At 39.0% G+C, this 23,871-nt stretch overlaps 1 pseudogene; it reads right to left on the reverse strand.

Annotated features, from left to right (window-relative positions):
• Positions 1-2,010: 2,010 nt before the first annotated feature.
• Positions 2,011-23,871, reverse strand: part of LOC132519129 (ATP synthase F(0) complex subunit C1, mitochondrial-like) — a 65,501-nt pseudogene continuing 43,640 nt past the window's right edge.

Below are 23,871 nucleotides of genomic sequence, written 5' to 3' on the forward strand. Positions count from 1 at the left end.
AGAGTTTATCCATTCCTCTATTGAAGGACATATTGGTTGCTTCTAAGTTTTGGCAATTATGAATAAAGGTTCTATAAACATCTGTGTGCACGTTTTTGTGTGGACATGTTTTCAACTCCTTTGGGTAAATACAAAGGAGCACGATTACTGGATTGTAGGATAAGAATATGTTTAATTTTTTAAGACAGTTGCCAAACTGTCTTCCAAAGTGGCTGTACCATTTCGCATTTCTGTCAGAAATGAATGAGAGTTGCTGTTGCTATACATCCTTGCCAGTGTTTGATGTTGGCCAATCTGATAGGTGTGTTGTGGTATCCCATTGTTTTAATTTGCATTCCCTTGGTGACGTATGTTGTAGAGCATCTTTTCACATGCTTATTTGCCATCTGTATATCTTCTTTGGTGAGATGTCTGTTAAGGCCTTTGGCCTATTTTTTAATATGGTTGTTTTCTTATTATTGAGTTTTAAAAGTTCTTTGTATATTTTGGATAACAATCCTTTTTCAGATGTGTCTTTTACAAATATTTTTTTCCAGTCTGTGGCTTGTCTTCTAATTCTCTTGACATTGTCTTTTGCAGAGCAGATGTTTTAATTTTAATGAAGTCTAGCTTATCAATTATTTCTTTCATGGATCATGCCTTTGGTGGTGTTGTTCCCAAGGTTATCTGGGAGTTTATCTTCTTGGAGCTTTATAGTTCTTGCATTTCACATTTAGGCCTATGATCCACTTTTAGTTAACTTTTGGGAAGATGTAAGGTCTATGTCTAGATTCATTTTTTTGCACGTGGATGTCCAGTTATTGCAGCACCATTTGTTGAAGAGACTACCTTTGTTCCATTGTATTGCCTTTGCTCCTTTGTCAAAGATCAGTTGACTATATTTATGCGAGTTTATTTCTGTGATCTCTGTTCTGTTCCATTGATCTATTTATCTGTTCTTTCACCAATACCATACTGTCTTGATCACTGCCACTTTATAGTAAGTCTTGAAGTTGAGTAGCATCAGTCCTCCAGCTTTGTTATTCTACTTCAATATTGTGTTGGCTACTCTGGGTCTTTTGCCTCTGCGTACAAACTTTATTTATTATTTTTTTTAAATATTTTTTTGATGTGGACCATTTTTAAAGTCTTTATTGACTTTGTTACCATATTGCTTTTGTTTTCTATATTTTTAGTTTCTTTTGTTGCAAGGCATGTGGGATCTTAGCTCCTCGAACAGGAATCAAACCGACACCCTCTGCATTGGAAGGTGAAGTCTTAACCACTGGACCGCCAAGGAAGTCCCCAAACTTTAGAATCAGCTTGTCTGTATCCATAAAATAACTTGCTAGGATCTTGACTGGGATTGCATTGAATCAGTTGATCAAGTTGGGAAGAACTGACATCCTGACAATATTGAGTCTCCCTATCCATGAAGATGCAGTATCTCCCCATTGATTTAGTTCTTTTATTTCATTAATCAGAGGTTTGCTCATATAGATCTTATTTTGTTAGAATTATACCTAAGTATTTTTTTTGATGTAATGCAAATGTTATTGTGTTTTGAATTTCAAATTCCACTTGTTCATTGTTAGTACGTAGAAAACAATTGACTTTTATATATTAACTTTGTATCCTGCAACCTTGCTATAATTACTTATTAGCTTTAGGAGTTTGTTTGATCCTTTTGGTTTTTCACATAGATGATCATGTCATCTGCAAACAAAGACAGTTTTATGTCTTCCTTCCCAATCTGCCTGTGTACCTTCTATTTCCTTTTCTTGCCTTACTGCATTAACAAGGACTTCCATTATAATGCTGCAAAGAAGTGGTGAGAGGGGAATGTCCTTTCCATATACCTGATCTTAGTGGGAGATATACATCTTTTTTGTGTGTGAAAAAAAGATTTAGAGAGCATCTTATTATGTCAACACACTACTAGATTTTTAAATACCTTTGGTTATCTGTGACAAATAGATATAAAATCAAACATTGTTATTTATGCTATTCAAGTCACATCTCTCTCTTAGCACACTCTAGCACTGGGCATGGCCTGGAGTCAAAGCATCAGGTGTGGGTAGGTGACCTTCATGGAGCCTCACATGGCAAAGAGGATGAGGAAGGTGACCATCAAACAGAAGAGCCCCATAGACTCAGACCAGGGCAAAGCCCAGAATGGCGTAGGAGAAGAGCTGCTGCTTCAGAGATGGGTTCCTGGCATAGCCAATGATCTAGCCAACCCTGTGCTAGTGCTGGCCCCTGAACCAGACACACCAACTGTGGCGGCTCCAGCGCCGATAAACTTGGCCGCTGTGTCAGGGTCCCGGGAGACAACACTGATCCGGAACTCCCGCCTGGCCACGGGGAGTGGGACTCTGCTGTAGGAAGGCTGTTCAGATGGGACCTCTGGCCTCCTCAGGAAGGAGGCAGACACAGGCCTGATCAGACCCCTAGTACAAGAGCAGATCAGAGCAGGAGGAGTGAGTAGTGCCCCGGTGGTCTGCGTTTTTTCAGTCTGCACTCCCACTGCCCCGCTGCCCCTGCTCGGCCCACAGTGCTCGCCCGGCTTGAGGTGACTGACTCCTCAAGTCACATATATCTCTTGCAAATTAATTTATTTCAGTCTTGACTGGTAGGCACCCTTCTGTTTTTTTTTTTAAAGTTTTGCCGAATGTGCAATGGCAAAGTGAAAGTAAGATTACATAAAAAAGAAAGAAAAATATAGCTAGTATTCAAAGTTCTTCACAAGTGAAGACCTTAATCTACTGTTCTGAATTTATCTTTTGCTGTCCCCTGGATAAACCCTTCATCAGGGTAGACCTGTGTATTGCCTATTCCTAAAATATATTGCACTAGGCTTTTTGTTGTTGTAAGGAGGAGATTCATTCAGGTAATCTTAAGATAAAAGGGGTTTACTGTAAATACCAAGGACCTAGACTTTGTTTTCTGATGTCTTTCTGGGTGATTGCTCTCTATTTTTCTCCCCCCTGTTCAATCTTCTCTGCATTCTCCAGTATAAATTCTGGAGGGAGGGCTTCCCTGGTGGCGCAGCGGTTGACAGTCTGCCTGCGGATGCAGGGAACACGGGTTCGTGCCCCGGTCCGGGAAGATCCCACGTGCCGCGGAGCGCCTGGGCCCGTGAGCCATGGCTGCTGAGCCTGCGCGTCCAGAGCCTGTGCTCTGCAACGGGAGAGGCCACAACGGTGAGAAACCCACATACCACACACACACATAAAAAGTTTGGAGGGAGATAGTCGGATTGGACTAATTTCCACTGCTCCAGTAGGAAGAATCCTTTGAATTGGGCCACCCCATGAGTCAAGACTGTGGAGTTGCTGCCCTTGGGTCAGGCCCACTCTGGTTTACTCAGTGGCCATTTCTGAGTAAAGAAAAAGTAGCACCACTGTCATGGGTAGGCAGTTTCAGTGAGAAGAATGAGATTTTCTGTGTGACCCTGGGACTGCTATGTCCAAGACGTGTCTAAGGTGTTTCTACCTCTCTGCCTTTGTTGACACTTACTCTCTTATCCATAGGGCGTTCCCTATGAATTTACACATATTCTGATTTTACCAAGCTGAAATATTAATGATTAGGTAGGCAAAGCCTGCCCCAAATATTGCAGTCTACTGATATCTTCCATCTTTGAGTTTTTAGCGGATCATCACAGAGCACAGTGATGATTTGAGACCAAGGAAGTGAAGGGCCTAGAGAGGAATGACTTTTTCAACAGTCTGTAAGAATGCAAAAATAAAAATATTTATTAAATTTGGAGTTGAATTTTTTCTGGGCTTGGAGGTGCGGGGAGAAGCAACATGCACTAACAAGGACAACAAAGATTACTGAATTCTTTAGATCGCGCCAATGATTTACTCTGGTGTATGTGGTTTACGTCCCCTATCTCCTTTATACTCTAGTAAATCTGTGCTCTTTTGTTTATTTTTTAATTAAAGTATAGTTGCTTTACAATATTGTGTTAGTTTCAAGTGTACAGCAAAGCAGTTTGGTTATACATATATATGTATATATTTATATTCTTTTTTATTTTTTACATTATAGTTTATTATAAGATATGGAATACGATTCCCTGTGCTCTACAGCAAATTCTTGTTGTTTATTTTATATGGTAGTTTGTATCTACTAATCCCATACTCCCAATTTATCCCTTCCCTCCTTCCCCTTTGGTAACCATAAGTTTGTTTTCTGTCTGTGAGTCTGTTTTTGTTTTGTAAATAAGTTCATTTGTACTGTTTTTTAGATTCCACTTATAAGTGATATCATATGGTATTTGTCTTTCTCTGTCTGACTTACATCACTTAGTGTGATAATCTCTAGGTCCAACCACATTGCTGCAAATGGCATTAGTAAATCTGTGCTTTTGATCTCTGTGTTGTGGACCACAGCAGTTAGTATTCAAAGTAATTTTTTGACAATTCAGATATGACATATTTACAAGAAAAGCACAGCAGTTGGAATAAGCTAGAGAAAAAGAAAAAAGGGATGCGAGAGGACATGAACCAAAAGGTGCAGGACTTGAAGGCAAAAATCTCCCTCTCGGCACTTCCCTGGTGGCGCAGTGGTTAAGAACCCGCCTACCAATGCAGGGGACATGGGTTCGAGCCCTGGTCTGGGAAGATCCCACATGCCATGGAGCAACTAAGCCTGTGTGCCACAACTACTGAGCCTGTGCTCTAGAGCCTGCAAGCCACAACTACTGAAGCCTGCGTGCTTAGAGCCTGTGCTCCAAAACAAAGGAGCCACCACAATGAGAAGCCCATGCACCACAACGAAGAGTAACCCCCCACTCACTGCAACTAGAGAAAGCCTGCACGCAGCAACGAAGACCCAACGCAGCCAAAAAAAAAAAAAAAAAAAACTCCCTCTCTTTGGTCCTTGGAAGCAGCACCAGAGAGTTACCCAAGATGGTGACAGCAAGGGATTCACTGAGGAGTTCCCCAGGCACCAAAGGACTAGGCTTATTTGCTCTTCTAATATAGTAGTTTACATGTGCATTGGACTAACTAGTTTTTCCCTATGGAAAAAAAGATAATAAATAAGAGAAGACTAATGTAGACATTTTGGACATAAGAAAGGTGATAAAAAATAAATGAATTTTACTGGTGAGAAGGAATGAATGGATTCTTTGTTCACAATGACCTTGAGGTAAATAGAAATAATCTGTCCTCAATGATGTACTCATTTATTTTCATGAAGTATCAGGTCTCCAACCAGTTGATCTTGAAGTCTATCTTGTTGATTTCTGAGCCAGCTGACTAGGTTTCCAACAAAGAGGACCTTACAGAAGGTTTTTCGTCATAGATAGGTGGTCTCATCGACTGAAGTTCCCTTCCTCTTAAGGGTTTTTTTTTTTTAATATTTTATTTATTTATTTATTTATTTATTTATTTATTTATTTATGTAGGCAGCACTGGGTCTTAGTTGCAGCACGTGGTATCTTCGTTGCGGCATGTGGCATCTTTGTTGCGGCATGCGGATTTCTTAGTTGCGGCACGCATGCAGGATCTAGTTCCCTGAACAGGGATCAAACCCGGGCCCCCTGCATTGGGAGCGCAGAGTCTTACCCACTGGGCCACCAGGGAAATCCCCTCTTAAGGGTTTTGAGGGGTTTTTAGAGAGTAGCTTTTCCTCAGGAAAATTTAAGACTAATTTAGCAAAGTATCGTGCTTCTTATTATTCATATTTATGGAGTACTTAAGGAGTCTTTCTAGCTGCCACTTTTCTTTTTTTTTTTTTTTTTTTTTTGCGGTACGCGGGCCTCTCACTGTTGTGGCCTCTCCCATTGCGGAGCACAGGCTCCGGACGCGCAGGGTCAGCGGCCATGGCTCACGGGCCCAGCCGCTCCGCGGCATGTGGGATCTTCCCGGACCGGGGCACGAACCCGTGTCCCCTGCATCGGCAGGTGGACTCTCAACAACTGCGCCACCAAGGAATCCCCAAGCTGCCACATTTTAAAGAGAGTCTTGGTAAATTAGAGTATGTTTAAGTAAGAGGCTGAAGGATAGAGAAGAGTTGTTAAAATATTGGGGACTCTTCACGTAATCTTTTTTTAAATTGAGAACAGGGGTTAAATTTATTTCCTGTAGCTTCAGAAGGCAGACCTTGGATTATCGGGTGGAAGCTGCAGAAAGCAGGTTTCTGCTTAAAATAAAACTTTGCAACACTTGGAGTTGTTTGAGAGTGTAATTGGCCACCTTGTGAAGCAAGGTGTATTAGTCTGCTGCTAAAACAAAATTCCGTAGCCTAGGTGGCTTAAGCAAGAGAAATTTATTTTCTCACAGTTCTGGAGGCTAGAACTCCAAGGTCAAGGTTCTGGCTGATTGAGTTTCTAGGGAGAGCTCTTTTCCTGGCTTGCAGATGGCTGCCTTTTCGTTATGTCCTCACATGGTCTTTCCTCAGTACATATGTGGAGGGGGAGGGAGAGAGAGAATGAGTGAGTGCTCTGGTGTCTCTTCTTATGAGGACACTAATTCCTGTCAGATCAGGGCCCCTATGACATCATTTGATTTTAATTGCTTCCTTAGCAGCTCCATCTCAGCCTTAGGGCTTTGGCATAGGAATTTTGTGGGGACACAAACAAAACAGGAGAACACTGTGTTTGAAGTGTTTAAATAGAAACTGGTTGCCATCTGTCCGGAAAGTTTTAGAGGGCATCCTCAGACTAGGAGAGGCTTGGCCAGATGATCTCAGTTTTCTTAAATCTGAAGGAACAAGGTCACGCTGTAGATTTTTGAAGATAGGCATATATTGGAGCACACATTTGAAAAAAAAAAGTTTGATTTTATTCTGGAAACTTGTTAGGAACCAAAATTATAGGTGTTGGAAAATCAAAGTGGAAGTAAAGAAAACCTCTTACCTCTAGAGCTGCCTGTACTTGGTTAGCTATGAGAATTGAAAGCATTAGAATCTACCTAGATAGAATTTCCAAATATCTTAATCTTCATAAATAACAGAAATAAAGGGAATACATATGTATTTGTCATGTAGCTGGTTCTTTAAAGGACAAATTCATAATAACATTATAAATATGTTGTGTAATTATTGGATGTTGATAAGTACTTTCTGAGAACATAAACCTCATTTCATTTTATTCTTCAGCACGTCCTGACAGAGTTCCTTTCTCAGTAGGCAGTGAGGTAAATTTTGCTTCTGTTAGGATATCGGAATTGGACCTAATAACAATCAACATTTGAATGACTTGAAAACATTATTTATTTATTTATTTATTTTTGGCTCTGTTGGGTTTTCGTTGCTGTGCGCAGGCTTTCTCTAGTTGCGGTGAGCGGGGGCTACTCTTCCTCGTGGTGCCTGGGCTTCTCATTGTGGTGGCTTCTCTTGTTGCAGAGCATGGCCTCTAGGCGTGCAGGCTTCAGTAGTTGTGGCTCCTGGGCTCAGTAGTTGTGGCTCGCGGGCTCTAGAGTGCAGGCTCAGTAGTTGCGGTGCATGTGCTTAGTTGCTCCGTGGCACGTGGGATCTTCCCGGATCGGGGTTTGAACCCATGTCCCCTGCATTGGCAGGCGGATTCTTAACCACTGCGCCACGAGGGAAGCCCTTGAAAACATTCTTATATACAGGTTTATTGCACTGGAATTTGAATCCTTTTAGCATGAAAAATAGATGATAGTCTACATTGTTCAGTGTTGTTGATGACCATAGATTGGCTACTAGGTGGATGGTCAATCTTAGGCACTTGGTATTTACTTTGGGTCACACAAAAATTTATACTTTATGCTAACTGCAGCAGAAAAAAATATTTGGTTTGCGACAAGAAATGTTAGAAACGTATAGATGCTATACATCATACAGTTTTCTACCTTCCCTGCTTAGTTGATTTCCTACTATTTTACAAATGTAGAGAAATGAAGGGCCAAAAGGAAAGAGAAATAGAAAAGTTTTATCCTGATATAAAGAAGAATGTGAATTTTATTTTCATGGTATGTTATTCTTTTGTTTTTGTTTTATTATAAATTTGATACATGCTTATTATAGAACACTTGGAAAAGAGTGCATTCTTTTTAAACTTACCATCTGTTACCTCAAAACTAGATTTTTTTTTTTGGATAACTTGAACTCATCCCTTTTGATCCAAAAGTATAAAATAAAACCACAACAGTGTGGTTTACTTTAAAAAGAACTTCAATTTTTAGAGTTAAGAACCTAAAAGCATTAAAAATATAAGAAAATCTTCAAATTAATTTTTTATCTTTTGGTGCCATTTATTAAATTATTTTGCCCAAGAAATTAAAACAAGTCACAAACGAGCCAAAAGTTAAGGTGTTAAGGTCGTTCCTATCAAGATTATTGATGTGAAAGCCTGGAATATTATTTGTATTTTGTTCAAAGAATTTGACTATATTATAGGCATATTAGTTATACTGTAATAACTTAGAAAAGTAGTTATGACATGTAGTTTTTATCATTATTATTTACCCTGCAAACCCTTTGTTAAGAGGTTTTTTTTTTTTTTTTTTTTTTTTTTTTTTTGCGTTACACGGGCCTCTCACTGCTGTGGCCTCTCCCGTCATGGAGCACAGGCTCCGGACGCGCAGGCTCAGCGGCCATGGCTCACGGGCCCAGCCGCTCCGCGGCATGTGGGATCTTCCCGGACCAGGGCACGAACCCGTGTCCCCTGCATCAGCAGGCGGACTCTCAACCACTGCGCCACCAGGGAAGCCCTGTTAAGAGTTTTATCTCATCATGCCATTAGTTATTAAAACTTAGGTAGGAACTATTTTGTATTTTGGTTTATCACATTGCTGAATAACTAAATCATAGAAGCTCAAAGACTGGAATATAATTAGAGATGATTTTACTCAATTCCATCTTTCATAGATGAGAAAACTGAAGCTCAGATGGAGATGAGATAATTTCCTCCATTGAGTAACTAGCAGCTCCCCTGCCTTCCCAACCCCATCGGGTTTCATCACATTTCATTGGTGGGGTTTGTGGAATAATGAATTGTTGATTTCTCCCACCGCAGTCCAATGTGTTGGAAGATATATTAACAATGCAGGAGACTCTGAAGTGCTTCCATGACAAAAGTGGATTTCATTTTAGGACAAGCCATAGAAGGTCATGAAAATCCTTTGGAAAGTTTTCATGCAGTTAAGAGTTAATTTGTGTAGATTTCTAACTTGGAAGTCATAAAATCAATTGCTGTGTAGTAAGATTTCATTTATAAGAATTTGATGTATTTAATGCACTATTTTGATAGACAAGTCTGCTGTTGTCTGGAAGAGGATCAGGTCACTTGTTGGAAGATATTCAATTACTTAAATGAGTAATAAAAACAGAGTATATAGTTATCCTATTTGTTTATGGCTTTGCTTATTCTTAGCCAATAAAGTAAAATCAACCCCATAAGAAATACTCCTGAAAATGCAATTTAAATATAATTAAGTGCCTAGAATGCTTATAGGGGAGTACAATATCCAAGCCTGAATTTAAACTTAGTGATTTTCAGGCATCAGGTTTAATTTCTTTCATCAATATGAGTTGGTGGCTGTTTTCCTCTTGAGCCAAGGGAGGTACTGAATGCAGGGGTAAGAAGCACTTTCTTCTGTTGCCTCTAATTATTCAAGCTGGGAATCAATTCTTTTTTTTTTTTCTGTACGCGGGCCTCTCACTGCTGTGGCCTCTCCCGTTGTGGAGCACAGGCTCCGGACGCGCAGGCCCAGCGGCCATGGCTCACGGGCCTAGCCGCTCCGCAGCATGTGGGATCCTCCCGGACTGGGGCACGAACCCGTGTCCCCTGCATCAGCAGGTGGACTCTCAACCACTGCACCACCAGGGAAGCCCTGGGAATCAATTCTTAAGTATTTTCATCAAAGAATGAACTTGCTGCCAGGAGCCTTATTTGCCTGCCAGCATAAAAGTTTGGGAATAGATTTTATTTTTTTGCGGTACGCAGGCCTCTCACTGTTGTGGCCTTTCCCGTTGCGGAGCACAGGCTCCGGACGCACAGGCTCAGCGGCCATGGCCACCAGGGAAGCCCCTGGGTGTAGGTTTTTTTATTTCAGGGTAACATAGTGCTTTCCAAGGAGGAGCCAATGGCAGAAATTGACTCTATAGGCAACTGTGAGACAGAACAATAAAATGATCCTGGGCTATAAGAATTAGAAAATAATCAAGTTTGAATCCTAGTCCTAGGACTTGCAGGCAAATGACTTTGGGAAATACTAATTGCTTTGAGACTTAGGAAATACTAATTGCTTTGAGCCTTAATTTGACCATCTATGAAATGAGTATAATAATATGTTTGTTATAAGAATCAAATGGGGCTTACCTGGTGGCGCAGTGGTTGAGAGTCTGCCTGCCGATGCAGGGGACACGGGTTCGTGCCCCGGTCTGGGAAGATCCCACGTGCCGCGGAGCGGCTGGGCCCGTGAGCCATGGCCGCTGAGCCTGTGCGTCCCGAGCCTGTGCTCCGCAACGGGAGAGGGCACAGCAGTGAGAGGCCCGCGTACCAAAAAAAAAAAAAAGAAGTGGAATTATTGGATCAAATGATAGTTATATTTATAATATTTTGAGGAATCCCCAAATTTTCCATAGTGATTGCAGCATTTTACATTCCCACCAGCAGTGCACAAGGGTTCCAATTTTTCTATACCCTTGCCAACACTTGTTATTTCTGGTTTTTCTTTTGTTGTTGTTAATGTCATCCTAATGGATGTGAAGTGGTAGGTTAATCCTAAAGAAATGATGCATAATGCATAACCTGTCTAGGCTCCAAGCACATAGTAGGTGCTTGTTAAATGAATGGGCAAGAATTCGCATTTCATATATGAAATGAAAGACCATTAGAATATAATCCAGGAAGTATTACAACTTATCCATCTATCCATTAATGAAATGGAGTGTGTACCATGCACTATGTTAATTATTAGGAGTCCAAATTTCAATAAAAAGTGAAGCCAAGACAAATGTTGTTCCTTCTCTCAAAGAGCTCACAGTCTCTTATCTCTCCAAGGAGGGAAGCTGAGTCACCAAAATATGACAGCTTAATTAATGAATCCTTAAAAACATCTAATCCTTTTGGCTCTAGAGTCCATATTTTTTAAGCCACATTATAATTATAATTAGTATAATTAGCCACATTATAACTAGATACTATATTCTAGTTTTTGTGACACATGTATTTTCTTTTACCAATTAGTAAATATAATACATACATGTACATACCTACACACATGTATACATATATATGTATAAACTGTATATATATATATATATATATATACACATACATATAATTTACTTCATGGGATTCAAGCCCTCTGGAATTCTGGGAGTGAAATAAGCCCTAATGGTTATTAGGCATCCATTGCATTGCATGTAATGAATTAACTTCTCATTGCATCTAGAATGGTAGTAATTATTTGCCATCCTTGGGAGAATGGAGAAATAATCGCTCAAATAATTTTCTGTATTCTGTGTTCAGATGAAGAACCCCTGTTGAGAAAGTCTGCCTCAGTGACTTTCCACTTTGGAGTGAAATAATAAAATTGAGCTTCTTAGCCTGCAAAGCTGAGGACTGTTCACTGGACCATGATAATGGCCGAAACATGCAGGAATCAGTCAACTCTGCTGTTACATTACTGCTCTTACTTTCTGTATAAATTCAGAAAGATAAGGTGGAAACAAATTTGCAGCTGAATCACAGTCTGGTTTTCTTCCTGTAGGAGAATGGGCTTATTTGCGAGGGGGCGGGGTGGTGGTGTTTGGGTTTATTTGTCTTATGCCCAAGTCAACAAAATGCTGTAAACAATCATGCTGCCATTTTGTTTGTTACACGGAAGCCATGCATTGAACTGCCTCCCTGAACAAAAATGTACAGTACCTTTGCTACTGGGATCAGTATTGCTCTTTCTACCTATTTAGTTCCATTTATTTAACAAGTATTTATTGAGATCCTACTGTGTCCCCATTATTAGGCTAGGTAGTATTTGATAATACTTTGATAATACAAAGGTGAACTGATCCTGTGGTCTAGCGGTGGTGAAAGACAAATGAATAGGCTGTTACAATTGCTAAGTATTAATAAGTGACAGAAAGCACAGGATGCTGAGATAGAACAGAAAAGAGACCCCTAACTCAGACCAGAAGAATCAGGGGGAAGACCTCCTGGGGAAACTGATGGCTAAATTAAGACCTATCAATTTAATAGGAGTTAGTTAAGCAAGGAGAGGGGAAACTGTTTTTAGAAGAAACAGCACATACAAAGTCCCAGCGTGGGTAAGCATACACTCTTAAGAAAATGAAAAAATGTGAACATGATGGTTTGAGACCAGATTGCGAGGGTGTGAGATGAAGCCAGAGAGATAAGCAGGAGCTCACTAATCTAGGATATTATAATCCCTCTTTGGGACTTTGGTAGCTTTCTGGATATACAATGTGGGGGAAAAGGTGGACTCCCTGGTTTCTGGCTTGGCCACTGGATTAGAAGGAAAACACTAGGAGTATCAGGTTTCCTAGGGAAGACAGTAAGTTCAATTTTAGATAATTTATATTTGAGGTGCCTGTGCAACAAACAAGAAGGCTTTTGGGGTGAAAAGTTTAGGAGGAGATTAGGGGAAATTATTGTTGTTGATGTTTTAATTCTTGCCCTTATTGCCAATCCTCTCTTAGGATGCCACTATAAAATAAATAATTTGTGAATTAGAGATATTTCCTGTGGGATTGGATCCAAAGCATATAACGAGCAGGAGCATATAACTTGCTGCTTCTTGGGAGCATAATGGGCTGAGGTAGCAGTGTTTTGATTATCACTTTCTGCCAACAGCTAAACGATTGCTCTTTCCTATTTACTTAAATATATACATGGTTATATATACATAGATAAGGTCTTTATATCTGTTGATGTGCTCATCTTTAGGAAGTGGGTTTAGTTGGAGGAGAGGGAAATGTTACTTTATATACCTCTATATTGCTAGAATTTTTTTTTACACAAAGCACTTTATTTTTATGAAAATAATAAAATGAAAATTATTTAGTAAATAATTGAGTAAAAACTTTGAGTACATTGAGTTGAAAAAAGTAGTTAAAGTGTTGGGGAAGTTTTGAAGGGCAATGCAGAAGACCCAGAAAGAAAAAAAAAAAGACTGGAAGTGAGATAGGAGGTGTGGGGATACTCCACAAACTACATGGAACAGGTGTTTCTGCCTTCCTGCCTCCCTAAGTGGTATATCAGGAACTATGTGTAAAGAATGTTTGTCATTCAGTTGCTGCTGCTTATTTATTCTCCTGTAGCAAGCCTCCAACATTATACCTGTTAGCAAGACTGACGCTCAACCGGCACTCCCTGGTAGGCTATAGTGGTTATTTATAGCTTATGTCTGTTATGGTTGGTCTGATTACTAGTTGTTATTATCACTACTGCTTTAGTTATTTATACTCTCTGGCATCACTGATTTAGAAAACCTTTCTTGGCATCTGCTTGTTTTCCATCTCCTTTCAAGTTGAACTGTCAACTCCTTCTCTGTTTTTCCAGTGTTCCCTGATAGATGTCTATCATGGCTCCTGTGGTGGGCTGAACAATGACCCCCAAAGGTATCTGGTCCTAATTCCTGGAACCCTCAAATGTTACCTTATTTGGAAAAAGGATCCTTGTAGATGTGATTAAGTTTAAGATCTTGAGATGGGTTATCCAGACAGGCTGTAAATGCCATTACAAGTGTCCTTATAAGAGATAGGCAGAGAGAGATTTAACACACATACACAGGAGAGAAGACAATGTAAGGTGGAGCCGTAAGAGATTTGAAGATGTCGGCCTTGTAGATTGGAGTGATGTGGCCACAAGCCAAGGGATGCTGAAAGCCACTAGAAGCTAAAAGAAGTAAGGGACAGATTCTCCCCTAGAGCCTTGGGAAGGAATGCAGCCCTGCTAACGCCTTGATTTTGATCTAGCGAAACTGATTTCATGCTCTTTAACTCCAGAAATCGGAGACAATAAATATCTTAAATATACTGAAAACCTATTGTTTGTTGTTTATTTGAAATTCGAATTTAACAGGGCAGGTATTTTATTTGGTAACCCTAGATAGAGATCTTGCATTAATCTTCATATTACTGTTTAACAGCATTTGGTAAAATGGATGTTTGGTGAGTAAATAAATAACCTAATAATTTTACAAATAGTTAGAGTATTTTTATTATTGAAATTTCCAAATATATTCAAAAGTAGGGAGAATAGTGTAATGAAGCCCCATGGAGGGATCACCTAGCTTCCACAATCATCAATGCATGGCTAATCTCACAGTTTTTAAAACAATACTTTGTTTAAAATAAGCAGCTCTGGTGGTTTTGTTTTGTGTGTGTATATTTAGGAGTATGTGTACATTTGTACAGCAAAAGAGGGGAGTGGTAGTAATAGCACTGAATTTCAAGACACTGTATCTTTCCAAAAGAATCCAGAAAGTGGAGAACGATAAGCATTTGTATATGAATGACAGGAGAGCAAAATGAGACTTCTACGATTAAAGGAGCTTGCTATAGAACGCCAGGTAAGATAGAAGACGTGGCCAATATTTTCCAAGTATAAATTGAAACATAGGCACAGAGACTGGTAAGTATAACTTCTGGTAGTCTTGTTCTGCTAAAAAAGCAGTTCATGAACACTCAACTAGCTTTGCTGCTAATTTCACCTCTCAGAATAGCAAGGAAGCAATCAAGAGAGTGGATCTCCAGAACTTGATTCTGAATGCCAAGGAAGAACAGGTTGGAAACGTGGATGTGATTAGCACTGAGGGAGGGCATGACCACGTGGTCATATCATCCCAGAATATGAAGTTGCCAAGGAACGGAGGGCTGGGCTTAGTTAGACCATGGTTTGTAGGAAAAGTAGGCTTCAAAAATTCAGGTTTAATTGCATCATAAGGATGTTGAATGATGTGCAGGTGCCAGAGAAACAGAAAATTCTTTAAAAAAGAAAATTTTACAGTTAAGCTTCATACATTTTTATGGGAGGAGAATAAACCAGAAGGCATCTGTAGCAACTGCTGTTGGTTGCCCATCCTCATAACAGGTGGTGTGAACCAGTGAAGTGGTCCAGTCCAACATCTCAGCCGAGAGAGCCTTTTCTTTTTTCCAGCTTTACTGAGGTTTAATTGACAAAGAAAATTGTATATATTAAAAGTGTATGAAGACACAAAAATGAGGAAAGAAAAATAAATAGGAAAAATAGGTCAGAGAAATGTACAAAATGTGTCAGAGAAGAAAGATTATTTGTTTGCTTACAGGTCAATCAATAAGCATTTATTGTTGTTCTTTCACTGTGCACCTCAAAAAGATACTTATTACTTTGGGACCTGAAAATTCTTTAAAATTTAAAAGTAAATTTCACAAGTACCATGGCTTAGAAAGGTCACTTTTCTCTTATACCTTCTTCAAAGATTGTTGTATTATTTATATAAATACCAGTTATTGGTATATTAATTATTGGTAATTATAATATAAAAATATCTTTAATATAGAGAAAATATATCTGAAAAAGTTAGGGGTTCAATTTTGATTCTTATAGCAATGAACCTTTATAGAGCCATTGCTACATGCTAGGTAGTATACTAAACACATTATACCCATTAACTAATGTAATTCTCTCCACACCCTCTAAAAATAGATGTTATTTTAATCTCCATTTTATAGTTGCGGAAACTGAGGCACAAAGAGGTAGAGTAACTTACCTTTAGCTAGTAAGTAGCAGAATAGGGTTTTGAGTCTAGAATCATGTTATATAATATTCCCTAATTATTCTACCAAGATTGCTGTCTATGATGAGAAGTATTCAGTAGAAGAACCCAGGTCTTGTATGTGATATCATAGATGTCAGCCTCACAAATTAAACTAATCGGGAAAGATGTCTGAATTAGTTAAAATCTGATTTAAAGAAAGATTGAAAAAATTACATTCTCTATTTTGACATACATTCTTTGGCAGTACTTCAAGACAGAGTAACGAAGCACAAGAAAATGTCACTAAATAGGAATAATTTGAAATCAATAATCGTATGTAAATGGATATTTCTTAAGTAATCAAAAATTCTTATGATAATTAAAATAACCTTAGTCTATTTATAAGCCTCTTTAAAGGATTGTGATGATTTATTCTATGTATAAATGTGTATATGTATGTATACACATGTGTATACACATGTGTATATACATATTGTATATATACATTGTATATATTGTATATATATATATACATTGTATACACATATATATGTATACATATATGTATGTATACACATATATATACAATATATATATGTATATTCTATGTATAAATGTGATGATTTATTCTATGTATGTACTGTGAAAGGATAACCAAAATCAAATTAATTAACACAGCCATCACCTCACATAGTTACCAATTTTTGATTTTTTTTTTTTTGTGGTGAGAACATTGAAAATTTACTATCTTAGTACGTTTCCAGTATACCATATAGTATTATTAACTATAGTCACAATGCTGTACATTAGATCCCCAGAACTTATCATCTTACAACTGAAGGTTTACACCTTTTGACCAACATCACCCCATTCCCCTCACCCCCAACCCCTGGCAGCCTCTGTTCTATTCTCTGGTTCTATGAGTTTTCACTTTTCTAGATTCCACATATAAGTGAAATCATACAGTGTTTGTCTTTCTGTGTCTGGCTTATTTTACTTAGGACAATGGCCTCTAAGGTCATCCATGTTGTCACAAATGGCAGAATTATGTTTTTTTATGCCTGAGTAATATTTTATTGCATATATATACCCCGTTTTCTTTTATCCATTCATCCATCGACACTTAGCTTGTTTCCATATCTTGGCCACTGTGAATAATGCTGCAATGACTTGGGAGTGCAGATATCTCTTCAAGATGCTGATCCCATGCCCTTTGTATATATACCTAGAAGTGGGATTGCTGGATTGCATGGTAATTATTTTCTTAATTTTGGGGGGAATCTCCATCATGTTTTCCATAATGGCTGTACTAACTTACACTCCCACGAACAGTCTACGAGGGTTCCCTTTTCTCCACATTCTCACCAACACTTGGTATCTATTGTTCTTTTGCTAACATGTGTGAGGTGATATCTAATTGTGGCTTTGATTTGCATTTCCCTGATGATTAGTGATGGGCATTTTATTTTATTTTATTATTTTTTAACCTGTGAAAGTCAAGGTTTATTTGAGGTTGCTGTATAATTTTTCTGAGTTGTACAATAACCTTGCAAAGGAAGAATTATGCACAGCTCATAAATGAGGAAACTGCAGTTAAGAACAATTTTGTGGTTTGCCCAGTTCCACACAGTAGGCAGTTTTGAAGTTTGTATCCTCCTTAACACCAAATAAATGGTGTCTTTTCCAACATCAACAGCCAATTCTCCAATTCTCTGGCATCATCTAGGTATCCAAAAATTCAATTCAACTCTGATACTATCAAAGTTAGCTCATACCCCTCTGTCCCACCAGGCTACCCTACGTCAGACACCAGCCACAAATGGGTTGCCCAGGCTACCCCACATTTCTGCTCAGCTGACTACAAATGGGGTTTCCCACTGATATTGTACAACCCAGATTGGGCCTTGAACCCATGGTCTTTTATTTATTTATTAATTTATTATTTTTTTCAATCTCCCAATTCATCACACCACAACCCCCACCCCCCACCGCTTTCCCCCCTTGGTGTCCATAAGTGTGTTCTTTACATCTGTGTCTCAATTTCTGCTCTGGAAACCGGTTCATCTGTACCATTTTCTAGGTTCCACATATATGTGTTAATATACAATATTTGTTTTTCTCTTTCTGACTTACTTCACTCTGTATGGCAGTGTCTAGATCCATCAACGTCTCTACAAACGACCCAGTTTCATTCTTTTTTTTTTTCTTTGCGGTACACGGGCCTCCCACTGTTGTGGCCTCTCCCGTTGCGGAGCACAGGCTCCGGATGCACAGGCTCAGCGGCCACGGCTCACGGGCCCAGCCGCTCTGCGGCATGTGGGATCTTCCCGGACTGGGGCACGAACCCGTGTCCCCTGCCTCGGCAGGCGGACTCTGAACCACTGCGCCAACAGGGAAGCCCCGTTTCTTTTTATGGCTGAGTAATATTCCATTGTATATATGTACCACATCTTCTTTATCCATTTGTGTCAATGGGCATTTAGATTGCTTCCATGACCTGCCTGTTGTAAATAGTGCTGCAGTGAACATTGGGGTGCATGTGTCGTTTAGAATTATGGTTTTCTCTGGGTATAATTTTCTCTGGGATTTCTCGGTCATACGGTAAAATTCTAATTTTAGTTCTTTAAGGAACCTCCATACTGTTCTCCATAGTGGCTGTATCAATTTACATTCCCACCAACAGTGCAAGAGGGTTCCCTTTTCTCCACACCCTTTACAGCATTTGTTGTTTGTAGATTTTCTGATGATGCCCATTCTAACTGGTGTGAGGTGGTACCTCATTGTAGTTTTGATTTTCATTTCTCTAATAATTAGTGATGTTGAGCAGCTTTTCATGTGCTTCGTGGCCATCTGTATGTCTTCTTTGGAGAAATGTCTATTTAGGTCTTCTGCCCGTTTTTGGATTGGGTTGTTTGTTTTTTTAATATTGAGCTGCATGAGCTGTTTATATATTTTGGAGATTAATCCTTTGTCCGATGATTCATTTGCAAATAGTTTCTCCCATTCTGAGGGTTGTCTTTTGGTCTTGGTTATGGTTTCCTTTGCTGTGCAAAAGCTTCGAAGTTTCATTAGGTCCCATTTGTTTATTTTTGTTTTTAATACCATTACTCTAGGAAGTGGATCAAAAAATATCTTGCTGTGATTTATGTCAAAGAGTGTTCTTCCTATGTTTCGCTCTAAGAGTTTTATAGTGTCTGGTCTTACATTTAGGTCTTGAATCCATTTTGAGTTTATTTTTATGTATGGTGCTAAGGAGTGTTCTAATTTCATTCTTTTACATGTTGCTGTCCAGTTTTCCCAGCATCACTTGTTGAAGAGACTGTCTTTTCTCCATTGTATATTCTTGCCTCCCTTGTCATAGATTAGTTGACCATATGTGCATGGGTTTATCTCTGGGCTTTCTATCCTGTTCCATTGATCTATATTTCTCTTTTTGTGCCAGCACCATATTGTCTTGATTACTGTAGATTTGTAGTATTGTCTGAAATCAGGGAGTCTGATTCCTCCAGCTCCGTTTTTTTCCTCAAGACTGCTTTGGCTATTTGGGGTCCTTTGTTTCTCCATACAAATTTTAAGATTTTTGGTTCTAGTTCTGTAAAAAAATGCCATTGGTAATTTGATAGGGATTGCTCTGAATCTGTAGATTGCTTTAGGTAGTATAGTCATGTTCACAATATTGATTCTTCCAATCCAAGAACATGGTATATCTCTCCATCTGTTGGTATCATCTTTAATTTCTTTCATCAGTGTCTTATAGTTTTCTGCATACAGGTCTTTTGTCTCCCTAGGTAGGTTTATTCCTAGATATCTTATTCTTTTCGCTGCAGTGGTAAATGGGAGTGTTTACTTAATTTCTCTTTCAGATTTTTCATCATTAGTGTATAGGAATGCAAGAGATTTCTGTGCATTCATTTTGTATCCTGCAACTTTACCAGATTCATTGATTAGCTCTAGTAGTTTTCTGGTGGCATCTTTAGGATTCTCTGTGTAGAGTAGAGTATGATGTCATCTGAAAACAGTGACAGTTTTACTTCTTCTTTTCCAATTTATATTCCTTTTATTTCTTTTTCTTCTCTGATTGCCGTGGCTAGGACTTCCAAAACTATGTTGAATAATAGTGGTGATAGTGGACATCCTTGTCTCATTCCTGATCTGAGAGGAAATGCTTTCAGTTTTTCACCATTGAGAATGATATTTGCTGTGGATTTGTCATATATGGGCTTTATTATGTTGAAGTAGGTTCCCTCTATGCCCACTTTGTGGAGAGTTTTTATCATAAATGGGTGTTGAATTTTGTCAAAAGCTTGTTTTGCATCTATTGAGATGATCATATGGTTTTTATTCTTCAATTTGTTAATAAGGTGTATCACATTGATTTGCATATGTTGAAGAATCCTTGCATCTCTGGGATAAATCCCACTTGATCATGGTGTATGAATCTTTTAATGTGCTGTTGGATTCTGTTTGCTAGTATTTTGTTGAGGATTTTTGCATCTGTATTCATCAGTGATACTGGTCTGTCATTTTCTTTTTTAGTAGTGTCTTTGTCTGGTTTTGGTATCAGGGTGATGCTGGCCTCATAGATTGAGTTTGGGAGTGTTCCTTCCCCTGCAATTTTTGGAAGAGTTTGAGAATGATGGGTGTTAGCTCTTCTCTAAATGTTTGATAGAATTCACCTGTGAAGCCATCTGGTCCTGGACTTTTGTTTGTGGGAAGATTTTTAATCGCAGTTTCAATTTAATTACTTGTGATCGGTCTGTTCATATTTTCTGTTTCTTCCTGGTTCAGTCTTGGAATGTTATACCTTCTCAGAATTTGTCCATTTCTTCCAGGCTGTCCATTTTATTGGCATAGAGTTGCTTGTAGTAGTCTCTTAGGATGCTTTGTATTTCTGCGGCATCTGTTGTAACTTCTCCTTTTTCATTACTAATTTTATTGATTTGAGTCCTCTCCCTCTTTTTCTTGATGAGTCTGGCTAATGGTTTATCAATTTTGTTTATCTTCTCAAAGAACCAGCTTTTAGTTTTATTGATCTTTGCCATTGTTTTCTTTGTTTCTATTTCTTTTATTTCTGCTCTGATCTTTATGATTTCTTTCCTTCTGCTAAATTTGGGTTTTGTTTGTTCTTCTTTCTCTAGTTCCTTTAGGTGTAACGTTAGATTGTTTATTTGAGATTTCTCTTGTTTCTTGAGGTAGGCTTGTATAGCTATAAACTTCCCTCTTAGAACAGCTTTTGCTGCATCCCATAGGTTTTGGATCGTGTTTTCATTGTCATTTGTCTCTAGATAGTTTTTGATTTCCTCTTTGATTTCTTCAGTGATCGCTTGGTTATTGAGTAACATATTGTTTAGCCTCCATGTGCTTGTGTTTTTTATGTTTTTTTCCCTGTAATTGATTTCTAATCTCATAGTGTTGTTGTGGTCAGAAAAGATGCTTGATATGATTTCAATTTTCTTAAATTTATAGAGGCTTGATTTGTGACCCAAAATATGATCTATCCTGGAGAATGTTCCATGTGCACTTGAGAAGAAAGTATAATCTGCTGTTTTTGGATGGAATGTCCTATAAATATCAATTTAATCTACCTGGTGTATTGTGTCATGTAAAGCTTCTGTTTCCTTATTAATTTTCTCTTTGGATGATCTGTCCATTGGTGTAAGTGAGGTGCTAAATTCCCCCACTATTATTGTGTTACTGTCGATTTCCTCTTTTATAGCTGTTAGCAGTTGCCTTATGTATTGAGGTGCTCTTATGTTGGGTGCATATATATTTATAATTGTTATATCTTCTTCTTGGATTGATCCCTTGATCGTTATGTAGTGTCCTTCCTTGTCTCTTGTAACATTCTTTATTTTAATGTCTATTTTATCTGATGTGAGTATTGCTACTCCAACTTTATTTTCATTTCCATTTGCATGGAATATCTTTTTCATCCCCTCACTTTCAGTCTGTGTGTGTCCCTAGGTTTGAAGTGGGTCTCTTGTAGACAGCATATATATGGGTCCTGTTTTTGTATCCATTCAGCAAGCCTGTGTCTTTTGGTTGGAGCATTTAATCCATTCATGTTTAAGGTGATTATCGATATGTATGTTCCTATGACCATTTTCTTAATTGTTCTGTGTTTGTTTTTGTAGGTCCTTTTTTTCTCTTGTGTTTCCCACTTTGAGAAGTTTCTTTAGCATTTGTTGTAGAGCTGGTTTGGTGGTGCTGAATTTTCTTAGCGTTTGCTTGTCTGTAAAGCTTTTGAGTTCTCCATCTGAATGAGATCCTTGCCTGGTAGAGTAATCTTGGTTGTAGGTTCTTCCCTTTCATCACTTTAAGTACATCATGCCACTCCCTTCTGGCTTGCAGAGTTTCTGTTGAGAAATCAGCTAACCTTATGGAAGTTCTCTTGTAAGTTGTCATTTTTCCCTTGCTGCCTTCAATAATATTTCTGTGTCTTTAATTTTTGCCAATTTGATTACTATGTGTCTCGGCGTGTTTCTCTTTGGGTTTATCCCGTATGGGACTCTCTTCACTTCCTGGACTTGGGTGGCTATTTCCTTTCCCATGTTGGGGAAGTTTTTGACTATAATCTCTTCAAATATTTTCTTGGTTCCTTTCTTTCTCTTTTCTCCTTCTGGGACCCCTATAATGCGAATGTTTTTGCATTTAATGTTGTCCCAGAGGTCTCTTAGGCTGTCTTCATTTCTTTTCATTCTTTCTTCTTTAGTCTGTTCTGCAGCAGTGAATTCCACCATTCTGTCTTCGAGATCATTTATCCATTCTTCTGCGTCAGTTATTCTGCTATTGATTCCTTCTAGTATATTCTTCATTTCAGTTATTGTATTCTTCATCTCTGTTTGTTTGTTCAATTATTCTAGATCTTTATTAAACATTTCTTGCATCATCTCAATCTTTGCCTCCATTCTTTTTCCGAGGTCCTGGATTATCTTCACATCATTACTCTGAATTCCTTTTCTGAAAGTTCGCCTATCTCTATTTCATTTAGTTGTTTTTCTGGGGTTTTATCTTGTTCCTTCCTCTGGTACATAGCCCTCTGCCTCTTCATCTTGCCTATCTTTCTGTGATTGTGGTTTTTGTTCCACGTGCTGCAGGATTGTAGTTCTTCTTGCTTCTGCTGTCTACCCTCTGGTGGATGAGGCTATCTAAGAGGCTTGAGGAAGTTTCCTAATAGGAGGGACTGATGGTGGGTAGAGCTGGCTGTTGGCCTGGTGGGCAGAGCTCAGTAAAACTTTAATCCGCTTCTCTGCTGGTGGGTGGTCCTGGCCTCCCTCCCTGTTGGTTGTTTGGCCTGAGGGGACCCACACTTGAGCCTACCCGGGCTCTTTGGTGGGGATAATGGCAGACTCTGGGAGGGCTCACAGCAAGGAGTATTTCCCAGAACTTCTGCTGCCAGTGTCCTTGTCCTTTGATGAGCCACTGCTGCCCCCCACCTCTGCTGGAGACCCTCCAACACTAGCAGGTAGGTCAGGTTCAGTCTCCTATGGGGTCACTGCTGCTTCCTCTGGGTCCTGATATACAGACTACTTTGTGTGTGCCCTCCAAGAGTGGAGTCTCTGTTTCCCCCAGTCCTGCCAAAGCCCTGCAATCAAATCCCGCTAGCCTTCAAAGTCTGATTCTCTAGGAATTCCTCCTCCCGTTGCTGGACCCCCAGGTTGGGAAGCCTGACCTGTGGCTCAGAACCTTCACTCCAGTGGATGGACTTCTGTGGTATAACTGTTCTCCAGTCTGTGAGTCACCCACCCAGCAGTTATGGGATTTGATTTTTGTGATAGCGCCCCTCCTACCATCTCATTGCAGCTTCTCCTGTCTTTGCATGTGGGGTATCTTTTTTGGTCAGTTCCAGTGTCTTCCTGTTGATGATTGTTCAGCAGTTAATTGTGCTTCCGGTGTTCTCGAAAGAGGGAGTGAGAGCATGTCGTTCTACTCCACCATCTTGAAACAATCTAGCAATGAGCATTTTAAAATGTACTTGTTGGCCATTTGTATGTCTTCTTTGAAAAAATGTCTATTTATGTCCTCTGCCCATGTTTTAATCAGATATTTTTTGCTACTAAGTTGTGTGTGTTCCTTATATGTTTTGGATATTAACCTCTTATTGGATATGTGAGCAACTAATTCTGTAGGTCACTCTTTCATTTTGTTGTTTGTTTTCTTTGCTGTACAGAAGTTTATTAGTTTGATATAGTCCCACTTGTTTAGTATT

The sequence above is a fragment of the Lagenorhynchus albirostris genome, chromosome 4 (assembly GCF_949774975.1).
Source record: "Lagenorhynchus albirostris chromosome 4, mLagAlb1.1, whole genome shotgun sequence".
NCBI classification, from domain to species: domain Eukaryota; kingdom Metazoa; phylum Chordata; class Mammalia; order Artiodactyla; family Delphinidae; genus Lagenorhynchus; species Lagenorhynchus albirostris.